Consider the following 18,471-nt stretch of genomic DNA (forward strand, 5'->3'; position numbering starts at 1 on the left):
CAGGACTCGAGGACAGGACGTAGCAGGAACTTCTAGGGGAAGGGATGTTACCCCAAATCCACCTCCAGTTCCTCCCACGTTGGCCGAGGCGATTGCCGCCTTGGTAAATGCCACCGCAGACAATACCCGCTTCCTTAGGGAAATGGCGGGTCAACAGCAATTCCAGCAGCAGGCAGGAAGGGGTTATCAGCAAGGCCCCCGTGAAACCACCTATCTGGACTTCTCTGAAACCCGTCCACCCCTATTCGTCAAGGCAGAGGACACGTTGGAAGCCGACGAGTGGATACGGGTTATTGAACAAAAGTTTGGTCTTCTCCGTTGTTCTGAAACGCAGAAGCCATTATTCGCAGCCCAGCAACTACGTGGCCCTGCCAGTACCTGGTGGGGAAATTTTGTGGCTATCCAACCTGCTGACCATCAAATCACCTGGGAAGAATTTAAAGCAGCCTTCCGTGAGCACTACATACCCGAAGGTGTGCTGCATATGAAACAAGAGGAATTCATGAAGCTGAAACAGGGAGGAGATACCGTCACCAGTATCTCAACAAGTTTAATCACCTGTCGCAGTATGCCATCGACCAGGTGAATACTGATTTAAAGAAAAAGAACTGCTTCATGAGGGGTCTAAATGACCGGTTGCAGCGAAAGATGGCCACGTGTATAGATCTCACGTATGGAAAGGCTGTCAGTACAGCCTTATCTGTTGAAGCAAAATACACAAATTCTGGGAAGAACAAGGGATTCGGTGGTGAGAAGCCTACACAGGGCCAGGCGAAAAGGCAACGGTTTGTCATCCGGCCTTCTAGCCAAAATCGTACTTTTTCTCGTCCACCCTCATTCCCTTTCAAACAGCCAATTATTATTCGCCCCAACAATACCCCCACCACCCCAAATCAGCCAGGTGCCCCAGGCACTCGATTCCCTGCTTTGCCCAGCTCTTCAACCGGATGTTTCAACTGCGGCAAGTCGGGACATTTTATCAAAGACTGCCCATATCCCAAGCAAAATCAATCCAATGCTCAGCAAGGATCTGGGAAATCAACTCAGCCCAAGGGAAATACTGTGGGGAGGAATACAAAGAAGACGGGGCGTGTATATTACACCCAAGTGGCCACTACACCGGAAGGAGAGCCGGTGATGATGGGTACGTTTCCCGTGGCCAGTCACCCTGCAATTATTCTTTTTGATTCTGGTGCTTCGCATACATTCATTAGCAAAAAATTTGTGGAGCAACATCACATTGCATGCCATGAATCAAAAGAGGGATTTAAAATTCATTCACCTGGGGGACATATTTCTACTCGAGAAGTGGCCTATGAAGTGCCGGTAACAATGGCCGGACGGAACTTTCCTGCTAACATGATTGTTCTGAAAGGCCAGGATATAGATGTAATTTTGGGTATGAATTGGTTAACCCAACACAAGGCAATTCTCAACACTGAACTCAGAACCGTCAGGTTGAGCTATAATCAAGAAGAGATTCTTTTGTCTCTCCCCGTAACCAATCCAGCCAAAGCTTCTGGTAGAATATATGAAGCCATTGTACCGGAGATCAAGGATATTCCGGTAGTATGTGAGTTTCCAGATGTATTTCCGGAAGATTTGCCTGGACTGCCCCCTGAAAGAGATGTAGAATTTGTAATTGAGCTAAAGCCCGGTACGGCTCCCATCTCTCGAAGATCGTACCGTATGCCCCCTAATGAGTTGGCGGAATTGAAGATTCAATTACAAGATCTACTGAATAAGGGATTCATCCGGCCAAGCTCGTCTCCATGGGGTTGTCCCGCCATTTTTGTTAAGAAGAAGGATCAAACCCTGCGAATGTGCGTGGATTATCGACCCCTGAATGAGGTCACTATCAAGAATAAGTACCCTCTTCCAAGGATCGACATCTTATTTGATCAACTGACTGGGGCGAGGGTATTTTCCAAAATTGATCTCAGGTCGGGCTATCATCAAATCCGTATTCGGCCCGAGGATATACCGAAGACCGCGTTTACTACGCGGTACGGATTGTTTGAGTATTTGGTAATGTCTTTTGGGCTCACAAATGCTCCTGCCCACTTCACCTATTTGATGAACTCGGTGTTCATGCCCGAGTTGGACAAGTTCGTGGTGGTCTTCATCGATGATATCTTGATATATTCTAGAAATGAAGAGGAGCATGCTCAACATCTACGGATTGTATTGACGCGCCTGAGGGAACATCAGTTGTATGCCAAGTTCAGCAAGTGCGCGTTCTGGCTGGAGGAAATTCAATTTTTGGGGCACGTGTTATCGGCCAAAGGAATTGCGGTAGATCCTAGCAAAGTCGAAGATATTCTGGAGTGGAAACCCCCAACCACTGTTTACCAAGTCCGGAGTTTTCTTGGACTAGCTGGATATTATCGCAGATTCATACCCGATTTCTCTAAGCTTGTGAAGCCAATCACAAGTTTATTGAAGAATGACATTAAGTTCAATTGGTCTTCTAAGTGTAATGAAGCCTTTGAGCAATTGAGACATTATTAACCACTGCTCCGGCATTGGCTCAACCAGACATCACCAAGCCTTTTGATGTATATTGTGATGCGTCAGGCAGTGGACTCGGCTGTGTATTGATGCAAGAGGGCCGAGTAATTGCATATGCTTCAAGGCAGTTGCGCCGACATGAGGAGCATTACCCAACTCATGATCTGGAGCTAGCTGCTGTGGTTCATGCCCTGAAAATTTGGCATCACTATTTGCTGGGAAATATCTGTCATATATATACAGATCATAAAAGCTTGAAGTACATCTTCACCCAGTCATAATTAAATATGAGGCAAAGACGATGGCTTGAGCTTATTAAGTACTATGAACTGGAGATCCATTATCACCCAGGCAAAGCCAATGTGGTGGCAGATGCACTAAGCCATAAGGCTTCCTGCCACTGTCTTATGGTGAAGACCTCTGACAACACTTTGTGTCAGGAAATGGAAAAGTTAAACCTGGGGATGATCCAACAAGGGACTCTGAATCAGCTAAAGCTTGAGTCAATCATTTTGCAAAGGATAATTGATGCTCAAAAGGATAATCTGGGTATGAAGCACATACGAGAGAAGATAGGGGTTGGAACAGCCAAATGTTTCAAGGAAGACGATCAACGTGTGATATGGTTTAAAAACCGCATAGTAGTGCTAAAGAATGAAGAACTCCGCCAGCAAATTCTTGATGAAGCACATCTTAGTCGCTATTCTATTGATCCCGGAAGCACTAAGATGTACCAAGACTTGAAGCAATATTACTGGTGGACAAAGATGAAGATCGAAATTGCACGCTATGTGGCTAAGTGTGACACTTGCAGACGTGTCAAGGCCATACACATGAAAACTGCTGGTCCATTACAATCTTTGCCAATCCCAACATGGAAATGGGAAGACATAAGTATGGACTTTATTGTGGGACTGCCCAGGACGGCCAAAGGGTATGATTCTATTTGGGTTATCGTTGATCGACTCACAAAGATTGCCCACTTCTTACCCGTCAGGGCCAAATATACAGTAGCCACTTATGCAGCATTATATATTGGTCGTATTCTCAGTTTGCATGGTATCCCAAAAACTATAGTGTCGGATCGTGGACCTCAGTTCGTATCCAAGTTTTGGGAAGAACTTCATAGATCCTTGGGTACCAAACTGCTCCACAGTTTGGCCTATCATCCTCAAACAAGTGGACAGACTGAGAGGGTCAATCAAATACTTGAGGATATGCTGCGGGCATGTGTTCTGGACTTCTCACAGAAATGGGATGAATGTTTGCCCTTAGCGGAGTTTTCATACAATAACAGCTATCAAGAAAGCATTAAGATGGCACCTTTTGAAGCTTTATATGGGCGACGGTGTCGAACTCCGCTAAATTGGTCTGAACCTGGAGAAAGGTACTTCTTTAGGCCTGATATGGTAAAGGAGGTCGAAGAAAAGGTTCAGAAAATTATTCATAATATGAAGAAAGCTCAGACTCGACAAAAGAGTTATGCAGACCGACGACGACAACCCTTATGCTTTCTGGTAGACGATTATGTCTACTTGAAAGTTTCGCCAATGAAGGGTGTATCGCGTTTCGGGGTTAAAGGGAAGCTTACACCCAGGTATATTGGTCCATTTCCGGTGCTTGAGCAATGTGGGCCAGTGGCATATCGACTGCAACTCCCCGAAATTCTGTCTGCCATCCATAATGTGTTCCATGTGTCGCAATTGAAGAAGTGTCTTCGAGTTCCCGATTGAACCATTGAAGTGACAGATGTTGTCCTGGAACCAGATTTAACATACTCGGAACATCCTATTCGAGTTCTGGATCAAAAGGACAGGGTTACCCGGAGAAAGACTCTCAAGTTCTACAAGATACAATGGAACCAACATTCTGAGGAAGAGGCTACATGGGAAACTCAAGACTTTTTGAATAAGAATTTCCCCGACTTTCTAGCCTCATGTAATTTGTAAAATCTGTACAGTTATTGTTATAAAGGAGTGAACCCCCACACCACCCCTGCCTTGTACCAGAAATAAGGAAATAAAAATGTGACACATTTCCTTTTCCATTACTCACCCTAGGACTTTAAATCTCGGGACGAGATTCTATTATGGGGGGAAGGATGTAACACCCCTGGTGTTACTGTAACTAAAACTTGAGCATGGCATCATAAGCATTGACATTGCATATGTTTGATACACCTAGAGTGCATTCACTAGGTAAAAATTTCAAACAAGTTGTGTTGTTTAAAGTGTTTTTGCAAATAGGACCCTGGATAGGGGACCTAACCCTTAATCAGGCTCAAAGGGGCAAGACCTAACCCAAGATGAGAAAACCTAAAGGCTTTAGGGAAAGAGTCATAAAATATCCCCAAAAACAAGGTGGAATCACATTTATGCCCCTGGGACATCAAGAATCTCAATTAGAACCCTCGAAAAACTCTAAACCCAAACCCTAGGGACCTATGTGCAAAATTAGCCCACTTTTGGACTAAAGTGCAAAAACCAAGTAAAATAAGTATTTTAAGTTATTTGGTTCACAAGTATGTGGATTTGAAAGCCAAACCCTAAGTTTTGGACTCATTTGCAAAAAGGACCCCAATTTTGATTCATATGCTAAGTCTGAAATCAGGGTTATAGGCCCAACTTTGGGGCTGTGTAGCTTTCAAAATAATGAGAATTCATATTAGGTCACCACAACAAAATTGTAACCTGATTATAGAAGAACAACTTTGCTTAAGGTGGTAAGCTCACTTGTTAAGAAAAATCTAGAGATAATTGAGCCTGAAGTTGGACTGTCAGACTGCCTGAGGTCTGAAATTCAGAATAGCAGTGTTATGAGATGAACTTTGAGCTCGATTTTGAGGGGGGATCCAGTGACTTTTTGTGGGAGCACATTGTAGCAAAGTTATAAACGGATTATAGCTCTATAACTTTGCTGCAGAAAGTTGGCATAGGATTCACACAAAATCAGGAGTAAATTGAGCTCCAAGAAGCTCTGTCAGGTCGACTGACTGAAGAAGCACCATGGTACAGTGCTCAGATTGGGATAAGACTGCCAGCACCGGATGTTCACCGCCAGCGACCAAATGCCACCGTGATTCGTGCGGCAACCGGTCCACGTTGTTCTCGGGGTAAGTGGGTAACACCAGTGTACGCCGCCGTGGGTAAGCTTCAACCGTTAAAGAATCCCGACCACCGTACGGTGTCACCACGGTCGAAGCCGATAAGCTCGCCGGTAACCACCGCCTTCTGGCCGTGCGCCACGTGGCCTAGCCGTTTTACAGCACCGCCGTGACACCTTAAGGCTGTCCCATCATCGCCGGGGAGCCTGCCACGCCGTGGGACACGAATTCACCGCACCCGTCTTCTTCTTCATTTCTGGCCGCCGCGCGTCCTCCCGAAATTCATTGGCCACCGCCTTGCCTTCCTATAAATTGAGCCCGTGACTAGCTCCGCGAGGTCGTCAGCTAACCAGCCACCACTAATCAGCCACAATCATCCACCAGTGAGCTCGAATTTGCGTTTTCCCCCAAATCTCTTTCCGCCAACGTGAAACAAGCTTCATCGTCGCCAGCCCTTTTCCCGGTCAGTCCAACCCTCCCTCTGCTTCGTTTAAGTCTCTTCACGTGTCTGCGATGCTTACTGACCCGTCCAATTGGGCTAGGAGTCCACTGACCATCGGGAACGCATGGATCTTTGATTCATCTGCGCGCCCTCCGTGGCCAGACCGATTTAGTTCACCAATTATGCAATTAACTTAGGGAAATCGATGGTTGGGGCGTAAATTCGGTTTCGACCGAAGTAGGGCATCAATCCTTAGGTAAATCGGTCGGCGTAGGTGCTCGCCGGAGCTCGGCTGGGCGTGAACGCCGTCGGGGACCTCAAACCAAGAATAGATGGAAGTGCAGGGGTCTATCTGTAAACGTCAGTGACTCTGTTAAATAGTGTTTGACGCCCGTTCTGATTAACCAAAACTCCAAGGCTCTTTTTGCAAGGTCGCCAGGGCGCGGGCGCACGCGCGCGCTTTCCTCGTTGAACTGGGCTGCTGGGCTGAAATCAGCCCAGTACTATTCACTGGTTTCCTTTTTCTTTTATTTCCAGAGCCAAAACAATTATAAAAAAAATATAGAAAAATGGTAAAATTGTGAAACCAATTTTCCTAGGCTTGTTATTTTCCCTAGAATTTAATAAAAATAGTTTTGTGATTTTTAGTGGAAATAAGAAATTTTAGGGTATTTAAAGTAGTTAAAAGTATTAGTTAGGGATTTTTAAAAATAAATGGTAATCCCAAAAATGCTCAAAATTTTTATATGAGTTCCTCATATTATTTAGAAGCCTTGGGTAGAATTTGGGTTGATTTGGACCTTGTTTGATCACCAAACCCCCAAAACACCCCCCTGCCCTATGAACTCCTTTACTGACTCCGGAAACCCTAAGCTCTCGGAGTACCGTGAAGGAAAGTTGTATTCAAGACTTAGATAATAAGTTTATATTATCTTTGCACCCTCATGAGCATCCCATGGCATCCATTCTTATACATCTGCATGGTTATGATTAGAACGTGAAAAAGAAGAGGAAATCACCGAAGAAAGGACACCACCACCCTCGGATTCTCAAGCAGGCAACTGCTTCTACTTTGATATTTGCGGATCCGAGCCAGACTCACCTGTTAACAAAGGCAAGCCCCGGTGCATGCAACCCCTTTCCTTGTGTTTTTAAATACTTTTCGCACATCTTAAGTCAAGTGAAATGTGCATTAAGTTCATAGGAATTGCTTGGAACCTTTTGATGCATTGCTTTCCTTGATATCCACGCCTTTATGGATACTTCTGGTGAAGTATCAAAATTGTTTTACAAAAATGCTTAGCCCTGCTTAGGTCTTGTGGATAGAGGTTGTCTTTTGCTATACTGCCTAGCTCAGGGGTTATCCTGAGGAAAGATGACTTCTACCTGCAAGAATATTTTCTTTTGGAGCAATGGTGGGATCTTACTGCAAAATTCCCTGTGATGCTCCTTTCATCCTAAGGAACAGAAACAATCCTAAGGATGGAAATACTTAAATCGAGACTTGGGTTAGGAACAGGTGATGTTCTACCCAGGTTGATTAAGGATTGAACGTGTATGTAGGCGTGCTGATCGAGGACCCTTTAACTGGTCACATGCCTCGTCATGGGTAAGCCTTGCCTCAGGCAGACTAAGGCCAGAATAAGATAACACGAAATGGGCGTGGAGCGGTGGCGAGAGTAGCGTGTACCCTCCGTGGCAAGAGGCTGGACGGTGGTGTATCTGTGCTCTCGGTTTGCGTGAACCTGATCTGGTCTTAAGAACCCCGGTGGCGGGTTGACATATGCAAGGGTTAAGTGCATATGTCGTGTGATTGGAGATCCTCAGCTGAGTATAATCGATTCGGATCGCCGTACCTTCGCGGTTATGAAGACTTGGTCACTTCCCTGCAACCTAGAGTCAGGATGTGAACAGTATGGATAAAAATGATGTTGTACTGATGAAATGATGAAATTAGACTAGAGGCAAACGGAGTCTATTAATACTTAATATGGCATTAAAAGATTGAAAGTAAGGACTCACCTTAGTAAGCTATTTCTACAAAAATATCTAAGTTGATTCTTGCTAAAGCCTCTCCTTGATTCCCATTTATCCAGCATACCCTTGAGAGTCTTTTCCTTAGTCGGGTAAGACTTGCTGAGTAATTCCATACTCAGGGTTTATCCCCTTGTTGTTTTTAGGTGAGGAAGCAGCAGAGTTTTGTTGCTTCTGTACCAAGGTGGTTCCTAATGAAGAAAAGCAAGAGTGAAGTGCGGGAGGAAAGGATCCTCCATTAAGACTTTTGTGTGATAACTGTCGGGAGGAGTTTTTGCCTCCCTTGGTATGTGTAATAATATTACTCTGCACTCGTTATATATATTCCTGGTCTGTAATAAACAACATGATCTTACTTTTTAATAAATGTAAGTTAAGTAATCGCTTCCGCATTTCTTCATCTCCGATGTTCGGTAATGTCTGCAAGACGGGTGAGACGTTCCTGGAAAGGTAAGGAAAGATACCGAGCTTGTCAAGTAGTTCAGGGGCACCTATAGGGTTCTCTGAGGTCCGTTGGACAAGGACAACTGTAGGTGGGCCTAATTACTTGGGAGGTTCCGTCACAGGTATTGTCTGCAGAGCCTGAGCGGGCAGGTAGGTCTGCCTTGCGTAGAACTGACATACTTGGCAGGCATGGACAATTCTAGTGGCGTCGTCCACCGCGGTCGGCCAGTAGAAACCTTGTCGGAAGGCGTTTCCAACAAGGGCTCGGGGCGCTGCGTGATGACCGCAAGCCCCCGAGTGTATTTCTCGTAAGAGCTCCTGGCCTTCGGCGATGAATATGCACCGCTGGAGGATGCCAGATGGGCTGCGATGGTAGAGCTCCTTTCCGTCACCCAGTAAGACGAACGACTTGGCGCGCCGCGCCAGTCGCCGAGCCTCGGCTCGGTCGAGGGGCAGCTCTCCTTGGTGGAGATATTGCAGGTATGGGGTCTGCCAGTTTCGATTAGGCTGGACCCCACTCCGCTCTTCCTCGACGCGCAGAGCCTCACCCTCGGGGGTCGAGGGTGCCTCGGGCCGAGCCGAGGGTGCCTCGGGCTATGCCGAGGATGCCTCGGGCTGGGCCGAGGCCTTCTCGGGCTCGGGCGTGTCGTCGGTCTTGACTGAGGGTTGATGTAGGTCTCAGGAGAAGACGTCCGGGGGGACCGTTGTCCGCCCCGAGGCTATCTTAGCCAGCTCGTCCGCAGTCTCGTTGTGTCGTTGGGCGATGTGGTTGAGCTCGAGCCCGTAGAACTTGTCCTCCAGGCGCCGAACCTCATCGCAGTAGGCTTCCATCTTCGGGTCGCGGCAGTGGGAGTTCTTCATAACTTGGTCAATGACGAGCTGCGAGTCGCCGCGAGCGTCGAGGCATCGGACCCCAAGCTCAATGGCAATGTGTAACCCGTTGATCAGAGCTTCGTACTCAGCCACGTTGTTGGACGCTAGGAAATGGAGGCACAGCACGTAGCGTAGGTGTTTCCCGAGGGGCGAGATGAAGAGCAGACCCGCGCCTGCCCCTGTTTTCATCAGCGATCCATCGAAAAACATGGTCCAGAGTTCCGGCTGGATCGGAGCCACCGGGAGCTGGGTGTTGACCCATTCAGCCACAAAGTCCGCCAAGACTTGGGACTTGATGGCCTTCCGAGGGGCGAACGAGATCGTCTCGCCCATGATTTCCACCGCCCACTTTGCAATCCTACCCGAGGCCTCTCGGCACTGGATGATCTCCCCCAGGGGGAAGGATGACACCACAGTCACCGGATGAGACTCGAAGTAGTGTCGCAACTTCCGCCGTGTCAGGATCACTGCGTACAGCAGCTTCTGAATTTGTGGGTAGCGGATCTTAGTCTCGGATAGTACCTCACTGATGAAGTAAACCGGCCTCTGGACGGGCAATGCATGCCCTTCTTCTTGTCTCTCAACCACGATCGTGGCGCTAACCACCTGAGTGGTAGCGGCGACGTAGATCAAGAGGGCTTCTCCGGCAGCGGGGGGCACCAAGATGGGCGCGTTCGTAAGGAGTGCCTTCAGGTTCCCGAGGGCTTCCTCGGCCTCGGAGGTCCAAGTGAAGCACTCGGTCTTTCTTAAGAGGCGGTACAGAGGTAGGCCTCTTTCGCCGAGGCGCGAGATGAAACGGCTCAGGGCCGCAAGGCATCCCATGACCCTCTGTACGCCTTTAAAGTCCTTGATGGGCCCCATGTTGGTGATGGCCGCGATTTTCTCCGGGATGGCCTTGATGCCCCACTCGGAGATGATGAACCCTAAGAGCATGCCTCGGGGGACTCCGAAGACACACTTCTCGGGATTGAGTTTTACGCCCTTTGCCTTGAGACACCGGAATGTCGTTTCAAGGTCAGAAAGGAGGTCGGAGGCTTTCCTCGTCTTGACTACGATGTCATCGACATAAGCCTCGACCGTTCGACCAATGTGTTCGCCGAACACGTGGTTCATGCACCTTTGGTACGTCGCACCCGCATTCCTCAAACCAAATGGCATAGTAACATAGCAGTACATGCCAAAAGGTGTGATGAAAGAAGTCGCGAGCTGGTCGGACTCTTTCATCCTGATTTGGTGATACCCTAAGTAGGCATCGAGGAAAGACAGGGTTTCGCATCCCGCAGTGGAATCCACGATTTGATCGATGCGAGGCAGAGGATAGGGAACTTTTGGGCATGCTTTGTTTAGACCAGTGTAGTCTACACACATCCGCCATCTCCCTCCTTTCTTTTTCACAAGCACGGGGTTGGCAAGCCATTTGGGATGGAATACCTCTTTGATGAACCCTGCGGCCATCAGCTTGTGGATCTCCTCGCCTATGGCTCTGCGCTTTTCTTCATCGAATCGGCGCAGAGGTTGCTTCACGGGTCGGGCTCTAGCTCGGATATCCAGCGAGTGCTCGGCGACACCCCTCGGTATGCCAGGCATGTCCGAGGGACTCCACGCGAAAACTTCGGCGTTTGCGCGGAGAAAGTCGACGAGCACTGCTTCCTATTTGGGGTCGAGCTCGGAGCCGATCCGGATCTGCTTGGAGGCGTCGTTGCTGGGGTCGAGTGGGACAGACTTAACCGTCTCCACTGGCTCGAAGTTGCCGGCATGGCGCTTCACGTCTTGCGCCTCCTCGGAGAGGCTCTCCAGGTCGGTGATGAGGGCCTCGGATTCGGCGAGGGCCTCGGCATACTCCACGCACTCTACGTCGCATTCGTACGCGTGTCGGTACGTGGGGCCGATGGTGATGACCCCGTTGGGGCCCGGCATCTTGAGCTTGAGGTAGGTGTAGTTGGGGACGGCCATGAACTTGGCGTAGAATGGCCTCCCTAGTACCGCGTGGTAGGTTGCTCGGAACCCGACCACCTCGAACGTGAGGGTTTCCCTTCTGAAGTTGGAGGGAGTCCTGAAGCAGACGGGCAGATCGAGTCGTCCGAGGGGTTGGACGCGTTTCCCAGGGATGATCCCATGAAAAGGCGCCGCACCGGCTCGGACCGAGGATAGATCGATCTACAGGAGCTCGAGGGTCTCGGCGTAGATGATGTTGAGGCTGCTGCCTCCGTCCATGAGGACCTTGGTGAGCCTGACGTTGCCGATGACGGGGTCGACAACGAGCGGGTATTTCCCCGGGCTGGGCAAGCGGTAGAGGTGATCGCCCTAGTCGAAGGTGATGGGCTTGTCGGACCAGTCTAGGTAGACCGGCGCCGCCACCTTTACCGAGCAGACCTCCCGACGCTCTTGCTTGCGGTGCCAAGCCGAGGCGTTCGCCACTGGCCCACCGTAGATCATGAAGCAGTCGCGGACCTCGGGGAACTCCTCTGCCTGGTGATCCTCCTTCTTGTCATCGTGGGGGGCCCTGCCACCCTCCGCAGGTGGCCTGGCCCTGTGAAAGTGACACCGAAGCATGGCGCATTCCTCAAGGGTGTGCTTGACGGGTCCCTGATGATAGGGGCACGGCTCCTTGAGCATCTTGTCGAATAGATTGGCGCCTCCGGGAGGTTTCCGAGGGTTCTTGTACTCAGCGACGGCGACAAGGTCTGCGTCGGCCGCGTCGCGTTTCGCTTGCGACTTCTTCTTGCCTTTCTTCTTGGTGCCGCACTGAGCGGACGCCTCGGGAACATCTTCCGGCTGGCGGCCCTGGCCAGAGGCGAACTTGGTGGCGATGTCCATCAGCTCGCTCGCCCTGGTGGGGGTCTTGTGACCCAGCTTGCCCACCAGGTCGCGGCAGGTGGTGTCGGCGAGGAACGCGCCGATGACATCTGAGTCGGTGACGTTGGGCAGCTCGGTGCGCTGCTTTGAGAATCGTCGGATGTAGTCCCGGAGAGACTCTCCCGGCTGCTAGCGACAGCTTCGGAGATCCCAGGAGTTCCCAAGGCGCACATACGTGCCCTGAAAATTACCGGCGAAGGCTTGGACCAGGTCGTCCCAGTTGGAGATCTGCCCCGGAGGCAGATGCTCCAGCCAGGCCCGAACGGAGTCAGAGAGGAAGAAGGGGAGGTTGCGGATGACGAGATTGTCATCGTCCGTTCCACCCAGTTGGTAGGCCAGCCGGTAGTCCGCGAGCCACAGTTCCGGTCTTGTCTCCCCCGAGTACTTTGTGATGGTAGTCGGGGTTCAGAACCGGGTCGGGAACGGCGCCCGTCGTATGGCTCGGCTGAAAGCCTTCGGGCCGGGCGGTTCGGGCGAGGGGCTCCGATCCTCCCCGCTATCGTAGCGTCCCCCACGCCTGGGGTGGTAGCCTCGGTGCACCCTCTCGTCGAGGCGGGCTCGATGGTTGTGGTGGTGGTGCTCGTTGCCGAGGCGTCCTGGGGCTGTAGGCGCTGTGTTGCGCGTGCGCCCGGTGTGGACCGAGGCTTCTCGCATGAATCGAGAAGTCGCGGCGCGGTGCTCCGAGGGGTATCCCTGCCTTCGGGAGGCAGAGCTCTCGGCCCGTCGGACCGCGGCATCCTCCAGGAGATTCTTGAGCTCTCCCCGGATCTGCCGCCCTTCGGTGGTTGATGGTTCCGGCATTGCGCGGAGGAGTATCGCTGCTGCAGCCAGGTTCTGGCCGACCCCACTTGAAGCCGGTGGCGGCCTTGTCCTGACGTCGTCGGCGATGCGGAGCTGGACGCCCTGGGGTAGATGACGCGCTTCTCCGGCCGGAGCTTGGTCTACCCATTCCTGCCTGATGTTCTGGCGGAGCAGCTCAAGTGTTCCTGCCCCCTCGTCGAGCCTGGCCTGCATCTCGCGGATTTGCTCGAGCTGTGCGTCCTGACCCCCTGCAGGGACTGGGACCACAGCTAGCTCCCGAAGGATGTCAACGCGAGGCGCAGGCCTAGGGGGATCACCGTTTTCTGGTATACCAAGATGGTTGCCTTCGTCGGGACCCCCTAGATCGACGTGGAAACATTCACGACTTGGGCCGCTGTCTCTGTCGCCGAAGCTGTGGCTACCGTCGGAACAATCGGAAAGGCAGTAGTCGCATGCGGTCATGAAGTCTCGCATGGCGCTAGGGTTACCGAGCCCGGAGAAATCCCAACCAAAGTCGGGCTCGTCATCTTCCTCGGAACCCGAGGGTCCGTAGGTCGATACGGCCGTCAGCCGGTCCCAGGGTGACCGCATATGATACCCCGGAGGGCTGGTGCATGCCTCTATGAAGGCTTCCACCAGAGCGGGGTTGCTTGGTGGGTCGAGGCCAAATCCAAAAGGCATGAGACGGGAGTCGGTCGGTACCTCTTGGTCGACAGGTGGTGACGTTGTCACGTCAGGGGCGGACTGCACCATCGTCTCAGGCACGAGGGTGACGCCCAGCAAGTCCTTCGCGAGCGTGCTGGCGTCGTCTGTCCGCTTGGAGTTGGCGTGTTGCAGGGAAACGGCGCTCGTCTTTGTCTCAGACGCGAGGTCGACGCCCGACGTGTCCCCCGTCGGGGCGCCGGCGCCGTCGACTCGCTCGACAGCCGATGAGGTGCCGCCTCCTGCTTGGCCATGGTTGCCCCGCCTCCTCCTCCTCCGACGGGGAGGTGACGGGACAAACTCGGACGCCGTTCTTCCGCCTCGTGGGGAAGACGTCGTCGATTCCGCCGCCGGCGGGTGGGTTGTCGGCCGCCACTGTCGCCGTCGCGAGGCAGAGGAAGGAGTATCATGTCGTAGCTGCCATCGAGGGACATGAACTCAAGACTCCCGAAATGGAGCACCGTTCCGGGTTGGAAAGGTTGCTGGAGACTACCCATCTGGAGCTTGACGGGGAGCTGTTCGTCAACACGCAGCAGGCCCCTACCTGGCGCGCCAACTGTCGGCGTTTCGACCTCGGGGGGTCCCTGGACCGACGAGTGAATCGTCGCTGCGTGTCCCAGCCCAGATGGGTCGGCGCGAGACGGAGCACGAAGGGGGGGTAGAAGAGAGGGGGAAAGCCCGCGGCCTCCGTGTTTGTCCTGCGCCTAGGTTGGGTGCGCTTGCAGTAGGGGGTTACAAGCGTCCGCGTGGGGGGAGAGCGAGGGACTCTGCGTGTCGCCCTGTCCTCCCGCGCGGCCAACCTTCTCGTAAGGGAGCCCTGGACCTTCCTTTTATAGGCGTAAGGAAAGGGTCCAGGTGTACAATGGGGGGTGTAGCAATGCGCTATCGTGTCTAGCAGAGAGGAGCTAGTGCCCTAAGTACATGCCTTCGTGGCAGCCAGAGAAGTTTTGGCACCCTGTTCATATGATGTCGTGGCCGTCGGAGGAGCGTTGGAGCCTTGCGGAAGGACAGCTGTCGGGGCTGTCGAGTCCTTGCTGACATCTCCTTGCTTCCGTAAGGGCTTTGAGAGTCGCCGTCGTCATGGAGCATGCGGGGTGCCATCATTATCTGTTTTCCGGGGCGAGCCAAACGGACGCCGGTCCCGTTACCCGTAGCCTGAGCTAGCTAGGGATAGGGTAATGATGGCCCCCCTATGGCGTGGTCGGTCCGAGCCCTGGGTCGGGCGAGGCGGAGGCTCCTCCGAGGTCGGGGTCGAGTCGGTCTTCCGAGGTTGAGGTCGTGTCCGAGCCCTGGGTCGGGCGAGGCGGAGTTCATCGTCTTCCAGGGCCGAGCCCGAGTCTGAGCCCTGGGGTCGGGCGAGGCGGAGTTCGTCGTCTTCCAGGGCCGAGCTCGAGTTCGAGCCCTAGGTTGGGCGAGGCGGAGTTCGTCGTCTTCTGGGGCCGAGCCCGAGTCCGAGCCCTGGGTCGGGCGAGGTGGAGTTTGTCGTCTTCCGGGGCCGAGCCCGAGTCCGAGCCCTGGGTCGGGCGAGGCGGAGTTCGTCGTCTTCCGGGGCCGAGCCCGAGTCCAAGGCTGGTCTTGGTTGCTGTCAGCCTCACTCTATCGACAGCACAGCAGTCGGAGCGATGCAGGCGGCGCTGTCTTCTTGTCAGGCCGGTCAGTGGAGCGGCGAAGTGACTGCGGTCACTTTCGGCTCTGTCGACTGAAGGGCGCATGACAGGATAGGATGTCAGGCCATCCTTGCATTAAATGTTCCTGCGATTTGGTCGGTCAGTGTGGCGATCTAGCCAAGGTCGCTTCTTGGCGAAGACTGGGCCTCGAGTGAGACGTGAATCTCCCGGGGTCGGCTGCCTTTGCCCGAGGCTGGGTTCGGGCGAGGTGAGGTCGTGTCCCTTGAGTGGACTAAGCCTTGGCTTAATCGCACCCATCAGGCCTTTGCAGCTTGGTGCTGATGGGGGTTACCAGCTGAGATTAGGAGTCTTGGGGTACCCCCTAATTATGGTCCCTGACAGGCTGCATGATGAAAATCCTTGAAGCCGAGCGGTGACCAGAGAGCGCCGACCCCCACAGGGTCGCGCTCCTCGAACAGCAGCGAAAATAAGGCAACACAGGTGCACCCCATCTGGGGGCTCGGAAGGCGGAAAGGCGTGATGGGTGCAAGGAGTGTGAAGGCATGGCTACCACCCAGGGGGTTGGTCCCTTTTTAAAGGCAGACCTCCTCACTCGCACCCCAAGCTTCACGGGCAAAGTCTCCACCGACGTGCTCCAGGGTTCCCACCCCACGACACGGGGGCTGGGTCCCACACGTCATGCGAGCTGACCCGAAACGCGAAGAAGGCGAACCGCCGCACGCGAAACATGTAACCGCCCTGCGGTTATAAGCGTTCCCTCATCATCGCCAAAACCAACGGTCGGGAGGGTGGGACGCCACGCGAGGAGCATGCAACCGCACCACGGTTGTGCACCCTTTCGGCTTCGTCGCATCCGGTGGTCCAGCATGGAGGCCCGGGCCCACATGTCATGTAACCGGCACGATGGTTACTACGTGCAAGGAAACCGCACCACCACCTGCGCTAATGTTGCGCCTTCTTGACTGCGGAATCAGCGCAGCGACTCAAGGCAACCCTACGCATGACCCAACAGTGCCCATTAAGTGTGGCGATCACGGGTCACCCAGCCGTGGAGATAGGCACGACGGTCGATATGATCAGAGGCGGGCCGGCAGTAAGTGCAGCAACAGGCGTGCAGAAGCCGCAGTCCTATCACCTACAGGTTCGCATCCTCTCCCACATCATAAAAAACGACGCACCCGTGTTCCGTTCCTCGAACGACTCACGCACGTGCAACAGACGCCCCGCGAATCGCCCGTCCTGTCGCATTAACTCCTTGGCAGGACAAGCGACACCTCCGGCAGGCGAAGCGGGCACCGTTTCGTCTTCGTCATGACGACCACGTCATAAAAGGTGCACCACATTATTTAAATTCATATCCTTTTACTTTTCCTCTCTCTCTCTTGCCACAGGGACCGGGAAAGGGGATATTGCGAAAAGGATCCTTCTCGGCGAAGGAAACGGGCCCCGAGCCCTCTTACTGATCAGGGGTTCGAAGGTTGCGCCCTCCGGGGTTCGGTAACCGCCCCAGAGCACTCGGGCTCCGAGCCCTTTACTGATCAGGGGTTCGAAGGCTGGCCCCTCGTAAGGGTTCGACAGCCGCCCCAGAGCACGCAGAGTTAGGGATGACCCTGGGTATGTCCGTTACATGGCCGAGGCTCGGGCTACGCTCTCGAGGTACCCTAGGACATTTCCGAGACCAGCGGGAATGATTTGTAACGGAATCCCACCGAAGGGAGGCATCGAGCCCTCGGACCCTATCGAATGGGTCCGGGTCCGGTAAATCACCTGCAGGTATTTTTGGAACGCGCCTCTGGGCCACTAGCCGACCCTTAGCGAACGGGGCTCGGGCGTCCACTCGGATCACCCGTTAGCAGCTCACTGGAAACACCATGTTCGGTGCCCCCCGGGGGTAACACGGCGCTTCCCCCCCTTCCTCCTTGCGGAAAGGCGACGAAGGGGCGTACAATGAAAGTCGAGACGGTCCTTGATCATCCTCTCGCTCCGTGCAGAGGCTCGGGGGCTGCTCTCGCACCTGGCTACGGCCAAACCGTTGACCACGTCAACAAACCAGCTTGAAAACTCGGAGCCTGACCGTGCACCCGGGCTGCGGTCGGGCCGCATGAGGGAACAACAAGGCTGACCGAGGCATCGCAAAAAGGATTAAGACCTCAGAGGAGTCCAACCACTCCTCCAAGGCCTCGGGGGCTACATCCGGCGGGTGCGCTCGCGCGCACCCACCGGAACAAAGCATAACCGAGAAGGGCCGGTCCCCTTACGAAAAATCCGGCAGAACCTCCAAGTGAGTACCTACACTCCCTTCGAGGCTCGGGGGCTACTATCGGGGACCATAATTAGGGGTACCCCCAATGCACCTTAATCCGGCTGGAAAACATCTTCAGAACAAACCATAAACGATCGATAAAAAGCAGGCTTCATCTACCAAGGGACGCGACCTCATCCGAGCCCAGCCTCGGGCAAGAACGGTAGTCCTGGACGAACTCATGCCTCACCCGAGGGTCCCCTCAGTCAGCAGGCGCACCCTCGGCTCACCCGAAGCCTAGCTCGGGCAGACTTTGTCGTGCAGCGACCTCGCCCAAATTGCCATACCAACCGATCGTATCGCATGCGCATTTAATGTGGGGATCGCCTGACACCTTATCCTGACACACGTGCCTCAGTCGGCAAGGCCAAAGTGACCGCAGTCACTTCACCCCCTTTACTGACCATTCTGACAGGAAAACAGCGTCGTTCACTCCGCTCCGGCAACTGTGCCAGCCACCAGGGAAAGACTAACAATAGTCGCGGCCTTCCCCGAAGTTCGGCCTTGGGCTCAGCAGTGAGCTCCACCTCGCCCGACCCTAGGCCTCGGCCTCAGCCTTGGCCTCGGGAGAAGGACTCCGCGTCGCCGGACCCCAGGCCTCGGTCTCAGCCTTGGCCTCGGGGGAAGGACTCCGCCTCGCCCGACCCCAGGCCTCGGTCTCAGCCTCGGCCTCGGGGGAAGGACTCCGCCTCGCCTGACCTCAGCCTCGGCCTCGGAGGAGTCGTCGCCTCGCCCGACCTCAGCCTCGTATCAGTTACACTACTGGGGATCCATC

Source organism: Zea mays, chromosome 5 (genome assembly GCF_902167145.1).
Source record: "Zea mays cultivar B73 chromosome 5, Zm-B73-REFERENCE-NAM-5.0, whole genome shotgun sequence".
NCBI classification, from domain to species: domain Eukaryota; kingdom Viridiplantae; phylum Streptophyta; class Magnoliopsida; order Poales; family Poaceae; genus Zea; species Zea mays.